The sequence below is a fragment of the Dermacentor andersoni genome, chromosome 1 (assembly GCF_023375885.2).
Source record: "Dermacentor andersoni chromosome 1, qqDerAnde1_hic_scaffold, whole genome shotgun sequence".
NCBI lineage: Eukaryota > Metazoa > Arthropoda > Arachnida > Ixodida > Ixodidae > Dermacentor > Dermacentor andersoni.
This window is the reverse complement of record NC_092814.1, coordinates 57,916,730-57,938,691: the sequence shown is the minus strand read 5'-3', so window position 1 is coordinate 57,938,691 and position 21,962 is coordinate 57,916,730. Positions and strand designations below refer to the sequence as shown.

General features: G+C 46.0%; 1 long non-coding RNA gene across 1 annotated transcript; it reads right to left on the bottom strand.

Moving 5' to 3' along the window:
- Nucleotides 1–8,323: 8,323 nt before the first annotated feature.
- Nucleotides 8,324–21,788, bottom strand: LOC129388192 (uncharacterized). The gene is made up of 3 exons (XR_008615224.2): nt 21,169–21,788; nt 20,426–20,652; nt 8,324–8,677 (listed from the first exon to the last, which is right to left on the bottom strand). It is a non-coding gene; the product is annotated as an uncharacterized lncRNA (long non-coding RNA).
- Between the last annotated feature and the right edge of the window lie 174 nt (nt 21,789–21,962).

Genomic DNA, 21,962 nt, shown 5'->3' with positions numbered 1-21,962 from the left:
CACGTGTCGTCTACCAAATCCCTTTAAGCTGTGGTCGCAGCTATATCGGTCGAACAGGTCGATGTTTCAATGAGCGTGCAATGGAACATTGTCGCAATCTGCGCAACAATGAAGGGAGTTTCCTTGCAGAGCATTGCAGAGACTGCACTAATTGCCGCCCTCAGTTTGACAAAACTAAATTTTTGAAGTTTGGAAAAGACAGGTTCGAGCGGGAAATTGTGGAAGCCTATTTCATCAAGAAAGAGGGAAACGCATGCGTCAGCAGGCCGTCCATTGTGCTTAATGACAAGGAGACGACTTTTTTAGAAAGTTTCATTTAGGCCTCATGTTAGAGTGATTTCATTTGGTTTTTCCATCTGTCTTCCTTTTATTTAACTAGCTTTTATTTTGTTGACGATTTTCTAGTGGCTCTTAAGCTTTTGTTGCACTTTTTTTTGACGTAGACGCTGTTCTTTAGACCTTTATCGTTCAACTCTTCTGTCCATTTCATTGTTTGTCACGTGGTTCATTTCTCGCGCGGTTACATGTTTTATCAATTTTTTAGGTGAGTGACTATTAGAGATTTTAGTTTTGACGCAGACGCTGTACTTAGACGCCTTTTTCATGTTTTTTCCATGTTATTCGTTGGTCATTATTCCCATAATCGTGCGGGTTTTATCACTGACTGGGCCTTAGGCGTTTGAAGTGTGTTATGTTGTGGATAGTTTGATAGTGAAGCGTAGACGGTACTTTTTATGTCTCGTTTTTTGTCCCCGTTGGCTTGGAAAAGACTATACTAGATCAATTGCCTCCCGTGCTGATCCACGTGTGGTTCTTGTTTGCTCATTCGATATTATGTGCCAGATATGATTCCTGAGTGGTCGATAGATTGCTGTTTTTTACTTCTAAAGTTTCGTGCGTGACTCGGCGTGAATAACCTACTTAAGGCAGGCTTGTTGCGGAAATAAACTTAGTTGTGAGTGGCGCCGGTCCCGTCGTTTGTGTTCTTCTTCTTGAGTCCTGGTCTTCTGCGCCTTGCCTTTACTACTTCAAGCATGAACCAACTAGCCCAAGCAAGACTTTTACCCGAGCTAAAGCTTCCGCTTAAGAGCAAAAACCTCGTAAGAGCAAAAAACGAAATCGGGAAAGAAACAATTTATGATAACTCAATGGGAAGCTCATTACTTTTCTAAGCGAGATCAGGATGCCTTAGAACACGCACTTATAAAGCGAGATATAAGAAAGAAGAAGAAGCACGGGCTTGCTGCGGTGAAGCTAGGGAAACGATGGAGCATGTTGAATTAGAATGTGAAGATATCTGCCCAGCGGTCAATTTAGGAAGCACTGGCCTCGTTGAAGCCCTTGGGTTCAGCGAGAGCAGGGGAAAAGTAAACATGTCCGCAATAGAGATCAGTAATTGAGGCGATTGGAAGATTGGTGGAAGAAAAGTAGGGAAACCACAAAAAACGGAGGCGTACAAAAACAAAGTTCACAATAGGGGTTCAGAAACTTTGGTTATGGGAATTAATCGTTGTTTTTTTTATTTTTTAACATAGGTAGGACATTAGGAAATAAAATAAGAGCTTGGTGGAGCAACCCATCGCCCAATTCCAAGTGGGACGCTCAAAAGATCCATCAATCACTACATTAATTCATCCGTAGGTGTTCTGTGGGAGTGCTCTAGCCCTCCAGGTAGCCATCGCAAAAAGAGGCACGCTTTCGCCACCGGAAGACACACTACCCCATTCCAGTACGCCATACTTGTACTTTTTATTTGTGGATAGTGGAGTGACAACCAAATACATGTAAGTGCAGCAGAAGCCAAGACATATATGTGAACGAGAGAGAAAGGAAACCGAGGGGCCCGATTTTTATCAGTCCCATCACAAGAAGTCAACAAACAATGGCACCAATTAAGGACAGCACAGGGGAAATTACTTGTAGTTCTTAATTGAAGACGTTCCGGCCGGGGTCCGGCCTTCTTCAAGAGTGCGGTTGGAGCTCAATTTATACATATTCCAAAAAAAGAAAAGAAAAGAAAAAAAGAGAAGTGTGTGTGAGAGAGAGAGAGAGAGAGAGAGAGAGAGAGAGAGACTACTACAAACTTGCGCGCACATGCAGTGGTGCTCCAACGGGACTACAAAGTTGCGCGTACATACAGTGGCATTACGCAAAAAAAAAAAAGAAAAAAAAAGACGGTAGCCAGTTTGTGAATAACCCACACGTGAACAGGTGCACATTCAGTCGTGTCCACAAGGGAGGAAAGACGCAAGACGCAGCCAGTGGAATGTAGGAGAGAGGAGTCACTTGTTAACAAAGAGCATGTGAGTGGTCGCACTGCCAGGACAAGTTGCTGCAACTTCTGTGCGGCCACGAAGGCTGTCAATACACCCCTACTTCGTTATAGGACACCTGTACTGTGACCTCCATTGACTTTTGAGTTGAACGAACTGCGTTCCATTGCAATCTTAGCACAAGTGATATCCTTTGTGTCTGAGGGCAAGCTGTTTTTTACACAAAGTCTATGCGTGTGTGAAAAATATAGATGACGAATTATGTGTCAAGGTGAAGTAATAAAATTCAACATAACAGAAGGGCGAGAATAATTTCTAATAAATGATGAGGAAATATACATATCACTTCATAAACATGCCACATACTGTATGTCATATAGACAAGAACGGCACCGAGAGCGGCGCTGCTTCGCCGGCATTGAGAGCGCCACATGCGGGGCAAAATTAAACTAGCGGGTGGTACGCCTCTCCCATCTCTCGTTCGCACCGCCTTGATTGCCTCTTGCACTGCGCGTGTTTGGGTACGTTCCGTACCGCGCGCGGTGTGTGCCTACGTGTGTGTGCGTGGACGTTTTATTCGAAGGACGATGTACAGTCTGTTTCACACTTGGGGGAAAACTCGGAGCGCATTGCATCGCGATGCGGCGAGCGCTTGAGTCAGGCGGCGGCATCAGCTCGCGCAGGTGCTCGAGGTGCGGGGTCTTAAACGGCGTCGTCTTCTACGGCGGCGCGCGCTGGCCGCATGACCTCGTACCTATTGTATCCCCATAGCGCTCTGTGCTTCATTATGGCTGCATTTCTCTTCCCCTTTACTGTTATGGTTTTATCCTGTGTTTCCATATATCCATTGCCTTCGTTATCCATATACCAAGGTATTTATATTCTGTTAGCCGAGGTATTTCTTAGCCCTGTATCTCCATTGTCTGTTCACTGTTTTCATTGAATACCGTAACACCTGATTTTCTAACACTATATTTCAAACCTACATTGTTGCCTTCCTGTCCACAGATATTAGCCAGACGTTGCAAATCACTTTGCTTGTTAGCTAGCAACACAATGTCGTCCGCATAAAATAAACCTGGGAGTTGCTGCTCTACCACTGTACCCGCCTGTTTGTATGAGAGAGTAAACGCGATATTACTTCCTTCTAGCGTCCTCTCCATCCTCACCAGAGAAACTGCTGCGCGCGCGCTCGGCGCTCGGCTGCGACGGAGAGGAACGACGTCACTACTGGCGCAGTCAACAGCGCCTCTCTCTCACTCTCACTCTCTCTCTTTCTTTTTCTTCTTTTTTTTTTCGCGCATGCGCATGGGGCTGCGCCGAAGGAGTTTTCGGCGTGCAGGTGACAGGCGGACGGGCGGACGAATCGGCTAGCCATATACAGCTTCGCGGTAAAAAGGAAAATCGCAAAACGTTACCCCTACAAGAAAATTCCCTGCCCTTGAAGCTGTTGTCCAGTCGCTTTGAAATATAGTGTGGTGCCTAGGTATATTGTTCGCGGTTTATGCCTCTTTAAAATAATACATGGGATATTCAGAAAAAGAGACATGTTTATTCGAGCTGCTCAACAACTAGCACTATACCAGATATATATGCGGTATTCAGGATACACACACGTCTATACAGACGGCTCCAGTACAGCAACCTCTGCAACTTCATCATTCTTTATACCGCACCTCAACAAACAAGAATCATTTAAGTTATCTCGTGCGACTTCGTCCACAACGGCTGAACTGTTCGCAATCCTATGTGCTATAAAATTTATATTGTCAGTAAGAGATGCGCAAAAATGGGTAATTTTCAGCGATTCAAAGGCGGCTCTAACGTCACTCTGCAACACAAAGGAGAGCACGAGGTCGCGGGTTCGAAGCCCGGCCACGGCGGCCGTATTTCGATGGGGGCGAAATGCGAAAACACCCGTGTGCTTAGATTTAGGCGCACGTTAAAGAACCCCAGGTGGTCGAAATTTCCGGAGTCCTCCACTACGGCGTGCCTCATAATCAGAAAGTGGTTTTGGCACGTAAAACCCCATAATTTAATTTTTTTTTAACACAAAGGGGAAGACATTCAGTGACAGTATAATATATGAAACACTTAAAAACCTCACAAAGGCAAGCGAAGCGAAACATGCAATAACATTCCAGTGGATACCAGGGCATTGCGACATTCCTGGCAACACAGCAGCCGATGAAGCAGCACGACAAGCGCACCTCAAAGATGATACGGCTCCGCTCCCAATATGAAAGGATGAATTACGCTGCATTATAAGGACAACGTCTCTCAAAATGTCTAGAAACACTTGGTTTGACCAGAATTCTAAGAGCTCGGACTTATACCATATTGATCCATTTATTGAATTCAAATTTTCATTGTCATTAGATAGAACTATGGAAACCCTTATTCATCGATTAAGGCTAGGCACTGCCTACACAAAGCATTTATTACACAGAATTGGCCATGCGGAAACCCCCGAATGTGATTGTAGATTTGTAGACGAAGATATATATCACCTCCTTCTAGATTGCCCACATCACGACACACCAAGATACCGACTTAAATCAGCGCTAATTAAATCAGACCGCATGCAGACCTTTCAGTTTAAGGAAACTTTTGGGCCCTTGGCCAACAACGGCCTTGCAGAAGAGTGCTTTAAAAGCACTAAAGACTTTTCTTGAAGACAGCGGCATTGTTGGACGTTATTAGCGCTTTCATTGTTCCCTTCATTTCAATGTCACTGTATATATGCATCTGTTTGTGAATTATGTTATGTTGACTGTTCTGTTGTGACTGTATGTGATAATGCATTTACACGATGTATGTACCACCCGCTGACTAGACAATGTGTTAATAGGCGACAGTATCGTTTTTACTTTTGAGACTTTCATCTACATAAGTGTGGAGACATTTACTTTATATATTGTATGTACCATGTGTTCCTTACGTCATAGTCTTCCTGTGGAAACGTTGCGTGATAAGTCCTGGTGCTTGTGTGAAAAGACTATTTCATATGTAACCCTGAACCCTGTACGATGTATGACGGAACCACTCAAGAGATGAGGAATAGCCGGCGCCTTAAATTGTGCGCCAACATCTCCTTATATCATATCAATAAAAAAAAATACAGAGAAAAATTTTAATATGACATGCTTTCTATGGTCCTTCAGTTCTGGCCATTTAAGTTTATGTTTGCTTCCTGTTATTCTAAGCTTCTGGCTGTAGTTATCGAGAACAAATCGAACTGCGCTATTCTGGATTCTTTTCTAATTTATTTATAAGCGCAGATGTATGTGGGTCCCAACACACAGACCAATATTAAAGTATTGAACCTACCCAAAGGGTGTAAACATTTCGTAATATTTAAGAGGAAGCTTTAGCTCGGGTGCTCGTTTCTAAATACATGTAAAAGGAGAATTTGTTTTTCTCAGCAACCACTGCACCAAATTTGATGAGGTTTGTTGCATTTAAAAGAAAAACTTAAAATCTAGTGACTATTTGTTTCGAATTTTCGATTTAGGTCCTGAATGTTTATAAAACTTGGCGAAATTGAAAATCTTCCAAAAACGAAACTATAAAGTTTACAACTCTGTAACTCAGCAACGAAGAATGATAATACAATTATGTGAGTTGCATCTGGTAGTACATCTAAAGCGGACAAAATTTTATGTCACACATGAATCTCCAAAAATTTAGTAATATGGAAATACAGCTTTTGCAGAACCCTTGTAAACAACGTAATAGATTCACGTATAATATAAAATGACATATCGAATTTGTCCGCTTTGAATGATCTAATGAACGCCGTTGACTGAACCGCGATATCTGCTCTTGATTAAGAGCTATGAATTTGTAAACTTCGTGCTGTTATTTTTTTCGAACTTTCGAATTTTTGAAAATTACTTTAACAAAATTCAGGACCTAAATCGAAATTCCGCTTCGAACAGTCACAATAATTTAACTTTCTCTCTCAAATGCAACAAATTTCATTGAAATCGGTCCAGGGGTTAGCTCAGAAAAACGTTTTAGCGTTTTACACGTATTTGAACAAGCCGCGACGGAGTTGGGCCCTAGCTAAAGCTTCCTTTTAAATTGCTTGTTTATGTTTAGAGTAAAATCATGAATTCTATATGTATTCAGATGATTAGCGTGTTTTCTTGTGTACGTGACGTGAACAGTTTTATCAATATTTAATGACATATCCCAACGCACACGACAGTCTGCTATAGTATACTCTAAAACAGACAGGGGTAAAGCCTAAAGCCAACGGTTTTACATTAATCCCCAGTCGAACCTAGCTTCCGACCCGCAGTACTATAGTGCCTCATAAATTTCCCCGCTTTATTAAAGCTTCTGAGTTACTGCCGTCTTGCAAAGTTCCTTTTTTTTCTTTATTAACTTTTTCATTATTAGTGGAAGTACGAAAGAAAGTCTCAGCTGCCATATTTTTTTTATTCGTGCGTTGGTCATCTCTTGGCGTCAGGAACCTGTCGGCTGCGAGCGTGTCTACACGTACAACTTCGAAGGGAACTGCGAGGTTAGGAACCTCTGTCACATATGGGCTGCTACTGCACAAATCTCTTCAGATATTGCGGTCCGCACGGCTTTCTGTTAAGAAGCAACTATTCGAAGCCATACGCGCACATCTCTAACGCCATATTCTGCCGGCCGATGTGGATCAGCTTTCTGCAAGCTTCACGAACTTGTGAGGACGCTTAATTTTCCGATTGGCTAAGTGCAGGATAGCATGTTTAGTTCGCGTACTCGAAGATCTATAAGCCCGCTTTGAACCTGCTTTTACGCGATCTTGCAGCGGCTAATGAATTGAGCACGCGCAGGGATGAAGGAAACGAAATTAAGCTGCACCAAATTGATATACAAAACTTTGCGCTGGTTAGCAATAAGAAACCAGATGCATACTATATAGGTATGTGCTTCATATACGATCGTTTCACTACTTATACAAAAAAAAAAAAAAAAAAATCGGAAGAGACACGACTGCCTACGTGTGGGAATGCGAAAGCATTACCGTTTGGAGACCTCGGAACGTCATGAACGTGCTCACTTTATACACTCATGTCATAGCGCCATCTCCTCCCCATTGGCTGCGACGTGACGTGTCCAATGACGCACGCATGCACTAGGCACACCTTTTTAGTCAGCCATAATCGGGGAGCCGCCGTCGCGTCGCGCAAGCGTGCTCGTCTCGCTTCTGGAGGCCCGGGTTCGATTCCCGCCCAGACCGAAATGTACCTAATATTATCTTCAAAGGCGTTCATTTAATTTTTTTACAGGTACCTCTCTGAGTAATGTGACTTCAATGCGAGCAGTTCTGACGTGTTTTTACTCTTTTCACCGTCGGCCATTTTTGGTACCATCTTTCGGTCACGCCGACGAATTTTCGCGTAATGGGGCATGTAATGCTTTCGCATTAAAACAATTCCTAGGCATCACTGCCCGAGTTTTGTGCCGGGGGTGCAAGAACTTTAATGCTGATGCGTTGAATTCGGTCTTGTTTTATTATTTTACATCTGCGAGCATAGGATCCTATAAAAGTCTCCAGGTTCTCGTTCCTGCTAGTTTGCTGCTGTTTCCTTATGCTGCCAAATCGATTCCAATAACCAGTGCAGGTGGCCTGCCCCTTTGTTCAAAACATGATTCTACGACGCGGCACCTATAAACATCGTGCCTTAGCTGCGAGTACAGTGAGAGAGCGTAAAAGAGAATTGATTGGAAGCGTTAACGTACGAGATCCATGTTATGCTTCGTGATTATCTTGCGCGTATTTCGATGGCAACGCTTAGCGGTGACATTTCTGCAAAGCTGACGCGAGCCAAGCGAAGACGCACATATATATGACAAGAATCGCAGCAACCCAGTGTGTAATAAAAGAGACGAACATTGCAAACGTACCTCAGGTTAGGACGCCATTTGTACTTGCGGAACAATATGTGGTAGTCTTTCCAATAGCACTGTTGCAGGGTGTGTGACCGGGTGTGTGATCGTGGCAACTGTTGAGACAACGGATGTATTTCACACAGACACAAAAAACAAGCTCAGCACACAATTTATAGAGGTGTTCTTTCAGAACTGCGCAAGACTAAAAAAATGCGTTGGCAAAACTAGTGCATGAGTCGACGAACAAAACCACGCCAGACCGCAGCGTTGCTTTCATGACCTTATCGTTATCCACCTTCCTTTGGGCTTGCGTTGCAAATCGTTTTCAAACTTGTTCTTTGTTACGATGCGGGGAGGTTAGAGACGTGGTCACTTGAACTTCTGTGCGACGACCTTGGTCTTGAGGTGGTCGGGGGACCTTTGGTTGTGCGGCAGCTCGATGTTTACAGCGTGATCCTGGTGCTTTTTATCGGCTCTGGACACTTCCACATTCTGCACGTTTCTGTCATCTTCTGTAAAATCCAAGCAGTCGAAAGGCTTTAAATTTGAATTTGAATAAGCCCACAAAGTAAGCGATTCTCTTTCTGACGCGGATTTGTAGGCTGGTGTTAGTGCGCTCAGCTAAGCAATACACTTTATGTGCGCAATGTGGACATGTACATGTACACATGTGAAGAACAGTAAGTATCCATCAGCTCGGCACTGATGCATACATGTAAGACACAAAAAGGCTACTTTCGTGCATGAACCCGCGGCCGGACCGCGCGTAAGCACAGTTACCCCCACAGTTTATATAACGGTGAACCATCAGGGTTTCTACCTTATGTATAGATATCTATATAAGGTCGAAACCATCTTGTTCGTCCATCAGGGTACGACAAGAAAAATATATCTTGTCGTATACGTGAGGTAAACTGATGTCGGCATGTAAATGAAAGCGCGTATTTCACAGATGTCATGTACATGCACTACAGAAGTGTATGCGCGTAGTCTTAGTTGACCAATTAAAAAGGAGTGTACTTACGAACTTACTGTATCTAGCACGAAGATAACTCGAAGAAACTGAACTTTTGACAACTTGGAATAGAGAATAATATTACGTTTAAAACGCGAACTAAACACATGTTATAGAACCTTATCGGTGGGCTTTTAGTGGCCTTCTAGCATAGTACGATGGGCGATCCGCTATCGCGATGAGCGCCTTTACAGAAACTCTGCGCATGCGCAGTGGCTCGCGCGGACACCCATCGCGTTAACAGATAACCCGTAGGCGCTATACTAACTATAGCGTGTACTCACTAAAATCGTACGACGGGATCTCGAAGAGCAGTGCGCAGCTGCAGCTGTGTTTGCGCAATAAATCCGGGTTGACAGTCATCTCGCTAGTGCATCGGTAGAGTGAGCCTGAAGCTCCTATACAAACAAGCTTCTTGCGGCACCACGCTTTTTGTCGCGCTCAGGAGGGCTTTCCTAATCGCAGACCTTAATCTTAAGGGAGTAAAAGGACAAGGAGAGAGGACATAGAGCAAAGAAGATAACTATTCGCATATATGCAACAGAGCGACTATATATGTGAAGGTTATTCATAGTTCGCTTGTGGAGCGACTTCCTCGAGAGAGTTTGTCACCCGGCCGCACACACTGGCACTGTTAGGACACGTATAGAGCAGCCAGGTGGAGAGGCCCGACTGCTCGAGGAAGTCACGCAGTGGGCGCTGAACTGGTTTACTAATGCACAGGCAGTACCGGTGAACATCACGGAGCGGTGATAAAAAACCACTCATCGCGTATGTGGACCTCGCAGCTTAGTCTTTCTTGAGAGCGATAGAAGGGGTGCAAACGTCATGTCTGTCGCCTTCATGTGGTACATTCAGCGAGTGTTTCCAAACAAGAGAAGATAATTGCTTCCTATCTCCAAAATAAGATAAGTGTTCTTCTATCCTCGTATATGATGTTTCTCCCCTAATGGCATGCTTTCCATTTCTGTATTTATGCTCGAATTAACAAAGTGATGACTACGCTCGCATTATTTCGTTAAATCGGGAAATTCGGAAAATCGAGTAAGGGATTTTTCGGTCCTGCGAAATCTAAACTTGTAACGTAGCGACACCCAAAAGGTACTGCGGCACTGTATTTGCCACTAACCCACGCCTGCGCGTGTGAAAAGATCGCGAGGGGGGCCAAACTACCGCCGCCCCTAGCGGCATCTGGTACGTAAGAACGCTGGCGACTGCCGAGTCCGTTGTTCCGTGCATGGGCGCGGCGTGCAGCTTCGTCAAAATAAAGCTAGGGCCGTGACTAGAGTGCCTAGATGTTTTAAGGCGATAGCGTTAGAGCGCGCGCGCGAAGAAAGACCCGTCTGCGTCAAAATCAGAAAGAAATCACAGCATGTTTTACTCGCTTATTTCTGGAAAAGCTTCGTTAAATCGGGTTTAATGCAGGCTAGTTTCTTTAATTCGGGTTGATGACAAAATTGAACCTTATGGATACTTGCCGGGGAATAGAAATTTCTTCGTTAGATCGGGAATTTCGTAAAATCGGGTTTCGTTAGATCGAGTTTTAATTGAATTTATTCTGTAACTTAGACAGTTATTTATTTCTATATTATGCGGACTACTACCCTTACGCAAGTACTATGCGTTGTGCACGCCTTCTCTTCCTTCTTTTTGTTTGCATGTTAGCAAACTGTTTTCATGCTCCTTCTTATTATTGTTGTTTATGAGTATGCTATCCTCAAAAGACCACTCCTGTAATAACCCTGCGAAAGAATTGACAGTATGAAGAAATAAATAAAAACCAACTAGCCAAGATTTTTGCCTTAAGGCCTCCAGTACCGCCACTAGCGTTTCAAGCAAAAAAAAAAAAAAAAGTAAGGACAGACGTTTTCTTGGAACTCTGTCCTTATAGACAAATGTAGTTAGAGATGGTGCTAAAACTTGTGTGCAGTGAACTCACTCTCGTCCAACGGTGGTGGGGCGGCTTGGGCGCTCCTGGTAGCGAGTGACAACAACACGCCTAGCACCAGTGCGCACCGAGTCTTCGCAATGGCAACCATGCTGTCTTGGATGCGGGACGCGCTGTAACTGAGGCGCTTTTTGTCTCGGCCACGCGCAACCTTAAAACAGGCCAACCTACCCGCCGCGAGCGAAGCACAGCTGCTCTGTCTCGGCCATATTGTCCTCGACGGTGAATAAAAAACCCAAGAATACGACATCCGTCCGCGTCAGCGAGCCTCTCACTTTATCACGCGCGTGTGTTGCGGACCCAACCTCGTCACAGTGCGAGCTCTAAGGGGCGAGGGCAGATGGGGTGGTACAGAGGCGGGAACTGTGCAGAAGACGAATTAAAAGAAATTAATTGAATTGCTGTGATTATCCTCCCGAAAATACACAGATGAGCTACGAGGGACGGCGTGTAGTTGGAGGTTCCCAATTAATTTTGACCTCCGGTGGTAACTTAAAATGCACACAAAGAACGGTGCACGAGCGCTTGCGCACTTTGTCCCCCGTCGGAACACGGCCGTCGCACCCGAACCCGCGACCTCGCTCGTAAATGACACAGCCCTTGTTGAGAAATCGCACCGAATGCTCATTACCTATATGTCACACGTTTGTAGCAATTCCCAAGACGCCAAACAGGTAGTTGCATGGAAATGATGCGGCCTTTTAATTAACTCAATCTCCGCCATTTTAACAGGCTAACAAATCACTTTGCGTAAAAGCGTACATGTGCTCACTGTAGAATTATTTATCGAGAATGATAATGTGCCACTACAAGTACGCGAAACACCCCAGAACCTTGGTCTGTTTCTCCGCTCGTGCCAGATTAACGCTGAGGGCGCGATGCATCACGTGCTAAAGAAAGAAGGCAAAGCAACGCATTTTAAGAGAGAGAAGGGAATGCCCCGGACGCTCCCTCTCTGCGGAATACACCGCGAAAAGCGGTGCATCATAACACCGCGTCAGACGCGGCACACAACGCAGGTGTGGAGCCAGTTGCTGCGTCAGTGCTCCGAATTCCTACTGCCTTGAGCCCCAGACTCTGTTACGAGCAAAATACACGAGCAGGACGTGCGGCACCTAACGGCATTTGCACGTTCTGCAGAAAATGTAACCTCCTATTGTGTATTATATATGTTTGTTTACGTTCATTTATTTTCCTTGCCGCATTTGCTGTCGAGAAACGCGCGACTCAGGAGCCCGTCAAATTCTGTCGAGTTCTTTTTTTTTCCTACCGATGCCCCATCACTCTCTTGAACGGAAAGTTCATTCATTCATTCATTCATTCATTCATTCATTCATACTACCTTACTGCAACTTTTCCGTCGCTTCTACCCATCATTTCCGTTATTTTTATCTTCGCCGCGGCCGCGGGACCGTTCACGTGTTCAGCGAGAGGTGCGACAGTTACGATGCCTGGGGCCCTCACTTTTACGTTTTCCATACCCAATGAAAAAAATGTAAATACCACTAGTGCCACTGCATTGTGTTGGAGAGGAAGGTTCCATAGTGCGTGCGAAAGCGATAGTCAGCAGCATGTCGGGAGTTGTGCACAACGACCTTAAGTGTTTATTGTTATTCGAATAATTACTCGGCACAGAATTCAGAATCACCCAGGAGTTGTAATTTAAAGCTAACACAACTCGAGTCAATACACCTAAAATGTATACACGTAACAAGAACATCCGGTGAATATGCCGTGTGGGTACCCGGGTGTCCGCGCCAGAGCCGCGGGCGCAGTTTTTCCAGCGTTCCCACAGCCATCTGCACGAAATGTTTTCGCGCTCTGTGTCTCGTCTGCAGATGAAATGATGTAGATCATTCGAGTTCGTGGCTCGCGATGTGTAGTAAACAGCCGTGGTGGCGTAGTTGCTTTGGTGCTGTGCTGCTAAGCCCGAGGTCGCGGGATCGAAACCAGACCGCGGCGGCCAAACTTCGAAGGGGGCGAAATGCGACAACACCCGTCTGCACCGCGCACTGGGTGCACATTAAACCCCAGGTGGTCGAAATTAATTCGGAGGCCCCAGGTACGGCGTGCCTCATGATCGTATCGTGGTTTTGGCACGTGAAACCCCAGAATTTAATTTAGTATACACTAAAACACCGAAGCTATCGGCTCGGCTGCTCTGTGAAGCGCTGAAGTGCGCAGTTGGGTGTGAGAATTTCGCAATATATGCTATATATACTTTTGGTCCGTTCAAGAACTGGTGGTGCGGGACCAGTTTCTGTCGACAGTCGTGACTACATCCATCGCTACAATGTTTGTACTCAATGTTCGGACGAGCCTGGCAGTTGCGTGTGCATTAACCAGACAAGGCACTCGAACACCGCCGTCCAGCCGTGGCAGCTGAGTGGGCGCTTCTTCGCGCGCGCGCTCGAGCGCCGTTTTCCTCGGCGCATAAATCTGCGTTTCCGCGTACACCTCTCGTTTTACGACTTAGATGTGGTGGCGAATTTACGAGCACCGCGCGATTGCCCCGCGGCGCACATCCCCCGAGGCAGCGAACGGGCCGAGATGGGCCGGGCGGATTAATCGCGATGCTGCGGCAGCAGCACGCGCCGCCGTCTGCGGGGCGCCGAGCGGGGTACGCGCTCCCAACAAGCGGCTTCCATTATTTCTCGCTTAGCTGGCCGCTTTTCTCGTTACCGCAGGACGCACCAAATCCGACGCGCAGAGTGCTCGCCACCCCTCCAGGCATGCGAGCCCCTGGGCCCTGAATGGGGGTCGTGACCGCGCGGGCCATCCCGCGATGGGATCGAAGCACCGAACGAACGGCGCATATTGCTCAAGCGTTTGGCGCGATGCCGCCGTGAACGTGGTGAAAACCAAGTTCGGGCAAGCTGAGTCTCGACTTTTTTTAAACCTTCGGAATGTCGAGAGGGAGGTGCGATCATGGCTTAGAGCATTGCGACACACTAATTACCATACACACTGACGCCGCTATATATTTCATCGCTGATGATGATCAAAAGAATACATAAAGCCTTCCAGAGCTGGCATCGCAGGATTGAGCATTGCAAACATGCAAGGGCGGCGCATAGGTCACGTGCTGGCAATCGTATCTGCAAAGTATCAAACGGCTACGCGGCGCCAAAACAGCGGAAATCTTAAACAGAAGCCTGCGTGCCTTTTCTCTTGACGGAGCCCCGCTCAGCCAGAGTCGCAGTCACACGCACAAATTCCTCTCCATAAGACGTGCTGCCTGCAACGTAACCGATTACGGCACGTGACTTCGCTAAAGCATCCAATGCATGCGGATCGCGCAATGCCTCCACTGGAAGTGCAAACTGTGCAGCAAATAATGACCCCCCCCCCCCCCCCCACACACACACATAAAGAAAGGAAGCGGTTCTTCTGACGTAAAAGTGACGCGATGCCTCGGTTACGCTATGGGAGAAGGTAAGGAAGGTAAGTCAGGGGGGGGGGCTTCCGGACTCTAACCCAGGCAAAGGCTGTATCGGCCCTGAAGCTTGCCTCCGGGTGGCATGGCCATGCGACATTTCAATTTCTGCTCTATTCTTCAATAATGAGCCACTTCGAAAAATTGTTCGGGTAAAGCGCCCCTTAGACGGCGTTCGGCAAGTTCCAGTGGATTACCAAACTGTTAAATCGGGCCAGGTGAGGGGCCCTTTAAGTAGATGAGCCAGTTGCCAACAAACGAAGAGAAAGACTAATGGCAAGCCAAATGTATTTTTTGAGTGAAGAACTTGAAGGTATGCCAGGTAATTGCAACTTACGAATTTGTAGCCGGTGAGTTCGCAAGGCGTATTCACTTGGAGCGAATTCTCAGGATTACACCAGTTTCGAGATAATAATTTTGAAAGTGTGTGACGAAATACATTGGTGTTCCGGCTACTTTAGTGATTCCATGCATACAACAGCGTTTTCTTAAAAAGGCAAGCGGAACAACAGTGCACTTTTACCGCAAGTTTACGGCGCATATCTCGAAACCGGTGCCAACTTCAGAATTCATTCCAAGTCGATATGCGTTGCAGACTCACTAGCTACAATTTGTAATTTGCAACATGTGCTGCAAATTATTTAAATTATTTAGTAAAAAAAAGCTAACCAGGGAAATTTTGTTAATAAATTACGCCTTTGATTGCTCGTGGAAGTCGCGTCTTAGAATTTTGCTGTCTGCTGCAGGTGACCTAAAAAAAAAAAAATTGGTGCAGCTATATAACACCCTAGCACAAAAAAACGAAAAGAAAAATGTAGAGAAACAGACATGCACCGCTATGCAATCCGAGCACAACTATCTTCAAGACAGGTAACTGCCATGGCGTCATACCGGTAAGAAGAAGAAAAAGAAAAGCGGGGGGAGGAGAAAATGGCATGCGCTGGAGTTTTAGCGCAAGAAGAATTGGCTTTACGAGCACCTTTGTACCACGCGACATCCACCTGGCATTTGATAGATGCATGCACTAGCGTTACAGCGAGTGCCGCCTAAACCACTGAGCTCGAAGGCGAGCGAGCGGTTTCTTTCTCGCTTTCGCCCCCCCCCCCCCCCCTTCCCACCGGTGCTCTTTCCTCCGCGTTGCATACTTCTCTAGAAGACACGTGCCAGCGCCTCCTCTATACTGAGGAGGCTCGCATTTGGCGACGCCTCCAGGGAAACAATTATACGTCACCACATTGGATCTACTTAACACAGACAAGGGACTATAAAGACGCCCTCTGCAAAATTTGTAAGAAAAAAGGTACGCTAGACCATATAATATGGGAGTGTGCTGGCTCCCCAGGGGCCAAGGAAAACATTGACAGTAGAGAAGCCTGGGAGGCCTTGCTCCAGAGCGAGGCTGAAGACGACCAGCGTCGAGCAATCCGCCTGGCCGTTGAGGCCGCGAAGACTCACCGTCCTCAACGCGCGGGGACTGCTTCGTCCTCCCCGCCTACCTACGTGTAGGTTAAGAGGCGGGCACCCCAGCTCGGTGGAACAATAAAGTTTTCAATCAATAAATCAATCAATCAACGTGCGCACTACGCACGTACATAAATTCACATGCAACGTGTTTTGCACTGCGCGAGGGGAAATTAGTTGATTGCGCACAACAGGCAACGATCAGCAGCGGGCGTACGATTGCGTGACAAAAAGGAACGCAGCTTGTGACCCTCGCGTATGCGCCAATCGACAGCGTTTACCCTGGTCACCTCGTGCGACTGTCGCTGTAAGCCTCACGGCGTGTGAAGAAATTACCGAAAAAAGCACGATTAGCGGCAGCGAAATCGTTTTTTCGGGTTATCCGAGGTGCTTTAAGGTACCCTTAAAAAATCCCCACACCCTTACTTCTGCTAACATAATGGAAATCTTTGTTATGTCTTTCATGTTAATTGTACCGAGAGCCTGGCTGGCCTGGCGGTCAACCTAGAAACTGGAGACCGGAAAATGAAGCTGAGAACGACAAGAAAGCTGAGCTAGTTGTTAAGCATTCATAATGCAAAAAAAGGCAAGGCGTGCAGACACGGACACAGAAGAAGAAAAACACCCGCCGCGGTTGCTCAGTGGCTATGGTGTTAGGCTGCTGAGCACGAGGTAGCGGGATCGAATCCCTGCCACGGCGGCCGCATTTCGATGGGGGCGAAATGCGAAAACACCCGTGTACTTAGATTTAGGTGCACGTTAAAGAACCCCAGGTGGTCGAAATTTCCGGAGTCCTCCACTACGGCGTGCCTCATAATCAGAAAGTGGTTTTGGCACGTAAAACCCCATAAAAAAAAAAAGAGAAGAAGAAAAGTGGACAACACGAACGTCGACTATCAACTGAAGGAAGCACTGAGGCGAAAAAAGAAAGACACAAAACTCATCTGCGCATGCTCTGGAATGGTGGCACCACGTGTCAATCGGGTACACGTGCCGGTCTACGTGAGAGATAACTGTTACGAAGATTGATCTCTTCCTTATGTAAGGTAATCGAAGGCTGACTCACGTACGCACTTCCACCATTATTGATATGCCATGCCTCGACAATAAGAGGCGTATCTTTATTCCTATGCCAGTACAATATCGCGCATTCATCAAACTCAGGCGTGCAGTTACAATCTTGGCAGTCTTGGCAATGTAAGGAAACATTAGTAGGCGATCCACCGGTTAACAACCTTTTATGTTCCATTAGCCTCTGACTGATACACCGCCCCGTTTGTCCTGCGTAGAAATGGTCACAGCTAAAGGGAACTTTATATACCACATCCATACGACAGTCAGTAAAATGGTTGTTCTTGATGTGCTTCCCTGTACAAGTATCTGTTCTTTTTTTACCTTTTACCTGCTCCTTTCGCCTCTGCACGGCAGCGCATATATTACCTAGCTTATTGGGAGCAGTGAAAACAACATTAACACCATATCTACTTGCAACTTTTTTGAGCCTGTGCAATACTGAATGAATGTAGGGAATAGCCACTACTCTTTTCTTGCTATTACTGCTTCCTGTAGTCACGTCTGTTCCCCTCGAAATCGACTTCTTTAGGCGTTCAGCCACAGTGGCCACTGCCACGCTAGGATAACCTGCTTCTAATAGGCGGAAAATCTCACGCATGAAGTTGAAAGTGGTACATCCATCAGAAAAAATGCAGAAGGTTTAAAACATTTATTCTGTGGTTTTGCGTGCGAAAATATGATTAAGGATCACGCCATAATGGTGGAGAGCAGGTTTTGCAATGTTGATACCCTTTTCCCTTCTTTGTTCCCTGTGAGTTCGTCACTGTGACAGTTGTTCAAAAAGGAAAGCTTTTTCTTTTCTTTCTTTTTTTTTGTCTTGTTTCATTAACACGGTAGTGGTCACTAGTATCGATCTGTCTGTCTGATGAGCGAAAGTAAGAGAGAGAGAGAGAGAGAGAGAGAGAGAGAGAGAGTGCAACACGCATTCCCAAGTTTGAAGTGCGCTTCTTTCTTCACCCCTGTTCCTGTACTTGGTTCGCGATAATTCTCAATTGAAGTGAAGTAATGCAGGCGGGATGTCGTGCTCGAGCGTGCTCATTCTCATCAACCACTGCAGTAGCCCGCCGGGCCTCAGTTATTGCATCACGACTTCGAAACTAGACACTGCAACCATCTATAAGTACCAGACCAAAATGACGCGGAAAAGAACGAAAGAAGCAACGGGATCAGAACATGTCACGTTTCTTGTTTCGTTCTTTGGCCTTGCCCATTTCTCGCTGTTAAGATGAAGCTACACCCAACTCGTCCAGATGTCAGTTCTAATAAACTGCAACCACCATAAGCGTTCAATTGCACTAAGAACAAGCGCCGCGCGCCCACTTCATCACTAGGGTTGTAATTAGCCATGGGCGGCAAGTAATTAATCAACTAGCTGCTGTAAGGCCGAATCCAAAACCAGCAGAAGTTGTTACAGAGTGAATAAATTTTCATAGTATCTGTTTTTCGCAGTATTTATTTCACCGTTTAGCTGATCTTTTTTTATTTCTTGAACTTTGTGAATATGTTAGTATCGTATGGTTTTCACGAATGAGCGGAACATACTATTGTTTTCCATACAATATTCTTAAAAAGAATTTGGCTGATCCAATTCCTTCTTTTATTGTTTTCTCCTTTCATTGATCTAAATAAAAGATCCTGGTAATATGGCTGCATAAGTTTGTCAGAGAAGGCATCATAAGCCTTATTCGTGTCATTGGTATTTATTGTGCACTCTCAGCTTGTGGTGCACACAAGTGAACGGAATGTCTCCAATGATTGTTCGTTAATATAGTACAAGTCACTATATTAAATTTAGATTTAACATTCTTATGATAAACACGTATAAAACAGAACAAATAAAGGTGATCGCCGATGTCGACAGCAAGCAGACCAGCAGTACTAACCGCGGAGTGTGTACATTCGTGACGGAGATGTCAGTTTACGTTGCACGCTTTGATATTAGACGGGTTGGCTTGGTAATCATATTCACGCCTGCAAAGGCCCGAGCTTGCTAAGTCGGACATTTCTTTTGAAGACGCATCGTCGGACATCTGACGTCTACCACGAAATACAGACCTTGTGTTACCGAGGTAACCAAGAGTTTTTTTCAACAAATTAAATGAAGTGCACTTCGGCAGGTGGCCCACGTACGGAGAGGCACAACGATTGTTGTCGAAATACAAACCGCAAGGCATTTGACATACCTGCCTACAATTGAGAGGTCTTCAATCACTTGTCGGGAAGGCTTTTTTGACATAAATTGCAACACCACCGCCCCTGCTATACTGTCGTAGAAGACTAGTGTACAAATAGTTTGCAAAGTAAGGCGGATTCTCATCAGTTCATAGCCATGTCTCTGTGAATAACATAACGAAAGTGTTGACAGAGAGTGACCCGAACAAGTGAAGTAGTTCATCATGCTTATTACAAATACTGCGTGCGTTTAAATGAAATACTGGAAGCTGCTTACGGGGTTCTTGAGCATAGAAATAATTGTGGGTCAAGGTAGGTACACGATGTAGGAACAGCCATGTTTCGTTGAAGCACTGTGTAACAGACAGGGCGAAGGGGCATGTATTCAGTGCCTCCGGTCATCATCTCCAGATAATGCACGGTTACAACGCGCTTTGCTGAGAAGGCTTCATCTCTCCTAGTGAAGACTTTGCACCCCCCCCCCCCCCCCATGACCAGACAAATCACCACTTGAGTTCTGTCTTTTAACTGAGTCGTTGCACGAATGGGCTGCTTGATCTCACGGGTTAGGTGTTCATTAACAAAGACTGGAAAAAATAACTGACATCCGAGATTGGTAGCATTTATACTTTCTTGATTTAGAAAGGACGGCATTCCTCTTGCTTCGTGGAACGAACCGTGCGATTATATTCGTCTCATCATGTTGCGCGGTAGGCACTCTATGACACACGTCGATGTCAGCTTCCGCTGCTTATTCCTGGACATGTTCGCCAGTTTTCTTCAACGCAACTGCACATTCTTCGTTAAGTGGTATTCCTTTGATTTCTAAGTTGTTGGAGCGCTGATACTGTTCTGTAGTTCTTCAATCTTACGAGAAAGTTGGGCATTATTAGAGTTTAATTCCCGGTTTTCTTCTAGCAGCTTTACACTACATTTTCTCAAGTCTTTACCATCCTGCAAGCCGTCCTTGATTGTTCCGCTTGCACCGAAAATCTCGCGCATTTATTTATGCATGTTCAGCGCAAACAAGAAAAAATACCGAAAAGCAACAACACACACCCACAAGATATTACGCGTTCGGCAGCTGTGCACAGCTGGGGAAAACGCCCGCTCAAGATTTTCACACGTGATATAGCTTAGTATGTCTTACTTACGAAAAGGAGATGGCTTCGTCAGATGCGCATCCTACATGCGCCGCTGCAGAAATGTAAGCATTGACGCTTCTTGGCTCCTTTACAAGCAGCCGTTGGGAAGCTGTTTCACCCTGGCGCACCAAGACCGAATTCTTGTTATCGGCAGGCGGTAACACGATCATTGCTGCCGTCCAAGGTCTGTTGATGACTTGTGCACATTTTACATTCGAAGCGAGCGTCTGTGCCAGCTACAAAAATATTAAAAATATAAAAAAAGGGAGGGGGCAGGCATATGTTAATTGATAATATAGCCTAGCTTGATATCTGAAATAAATCTAAATCTGTCTCAGGCAGCCCTTGGCCTTTATTTTGTAAGGATTTGTACAGGGCATAAGATCACACATTTATTTTGATGTCATGAGGCATGAGACGTGACCTATATTACGTTATATCTCTAGAAGTTCCGGAGTTTCTCAGCCTTATACAAAGTCACAGCATCACATTTTAATGGAAAATTCAGATACATTGCGGCTTATAAGAGGAGATAAAAGAGCAGACGAACAAGAGCAGACGCTTTCGTAAATTGGCTACGCATCACTGGCTACGACAAAACCACAGCACGCGATCTAGAAGATATAAACAGCCGACTCATTAACTCGGCTTGAAAACAAAGCACTCTCCGTCGCTAGAAAACAAGAACACTCAAAAATAAACTAAGCTTATCGGATAATCCAAGCGTCTTCGTTTACACATTGCGCATTCACCTTGTTTTAGCAGACCAGGCGTTTCTCCACCTTTCCCTTCTCATAAAATAGCTGGCGCAGTGGTCCGCAGCCTCCCAACATACCACGTTTCCCACGGCTCCACTGCAAACGATACTGTGCGGCAGCGACACATACGGACTGCGATGAAGTTGAAGATATTCGGATGACAGTATGGCAGCAGCACATTCGTGCTGCCCCTCGAATAGGTTTGTTTTCTTATTGTCAGGCGCGGAGCGCACGTTGTCGCGACCGGTGCGCGAATACCGACTGTTTAAAGTGGAAAGATCGAAGAAAAAACGCTTTCCGGCGCTGTCGACGCGTACTGTAACTCAGGATCGCGGGGTCGATGATCTTACACAACACCGTGCGAGAAACACCAGCCATTTAACGACCACGCTGACAGAAGAGGCGCAGATGGGGCGGGCATCATTCATTAGCCGTGCCAGGTTCTTGTCAGAGGCGGCTCGCGCGTCTCTTGACGGCGCGGAGGAAGCCCGCGCTGGGCTGCAGGAGCGGCGCCTTCTCGTAACTTCGTGTCCGCGGAGCCCCTCGGTACACACGCGCATTCCGGCACGGCCTGCCCGTCCCGCGGTAGCTCGTTTGCGCCCAGCTGCGCGAGATCGTATTCATGATCGATGATCACGCGCTGTCCACAGGCTCGCTGCTGCTTTGGCCCCTCGTGCTGGAAGCGAGAGAAGCCCGGGCCGAGAAAGAGTGAGCGCGCGCACGAGCAGGCAACGAGAGAGAGGGGGGCCCCTAAACGATCTAAATGGAGATCTCAGTCCGCGACAGCG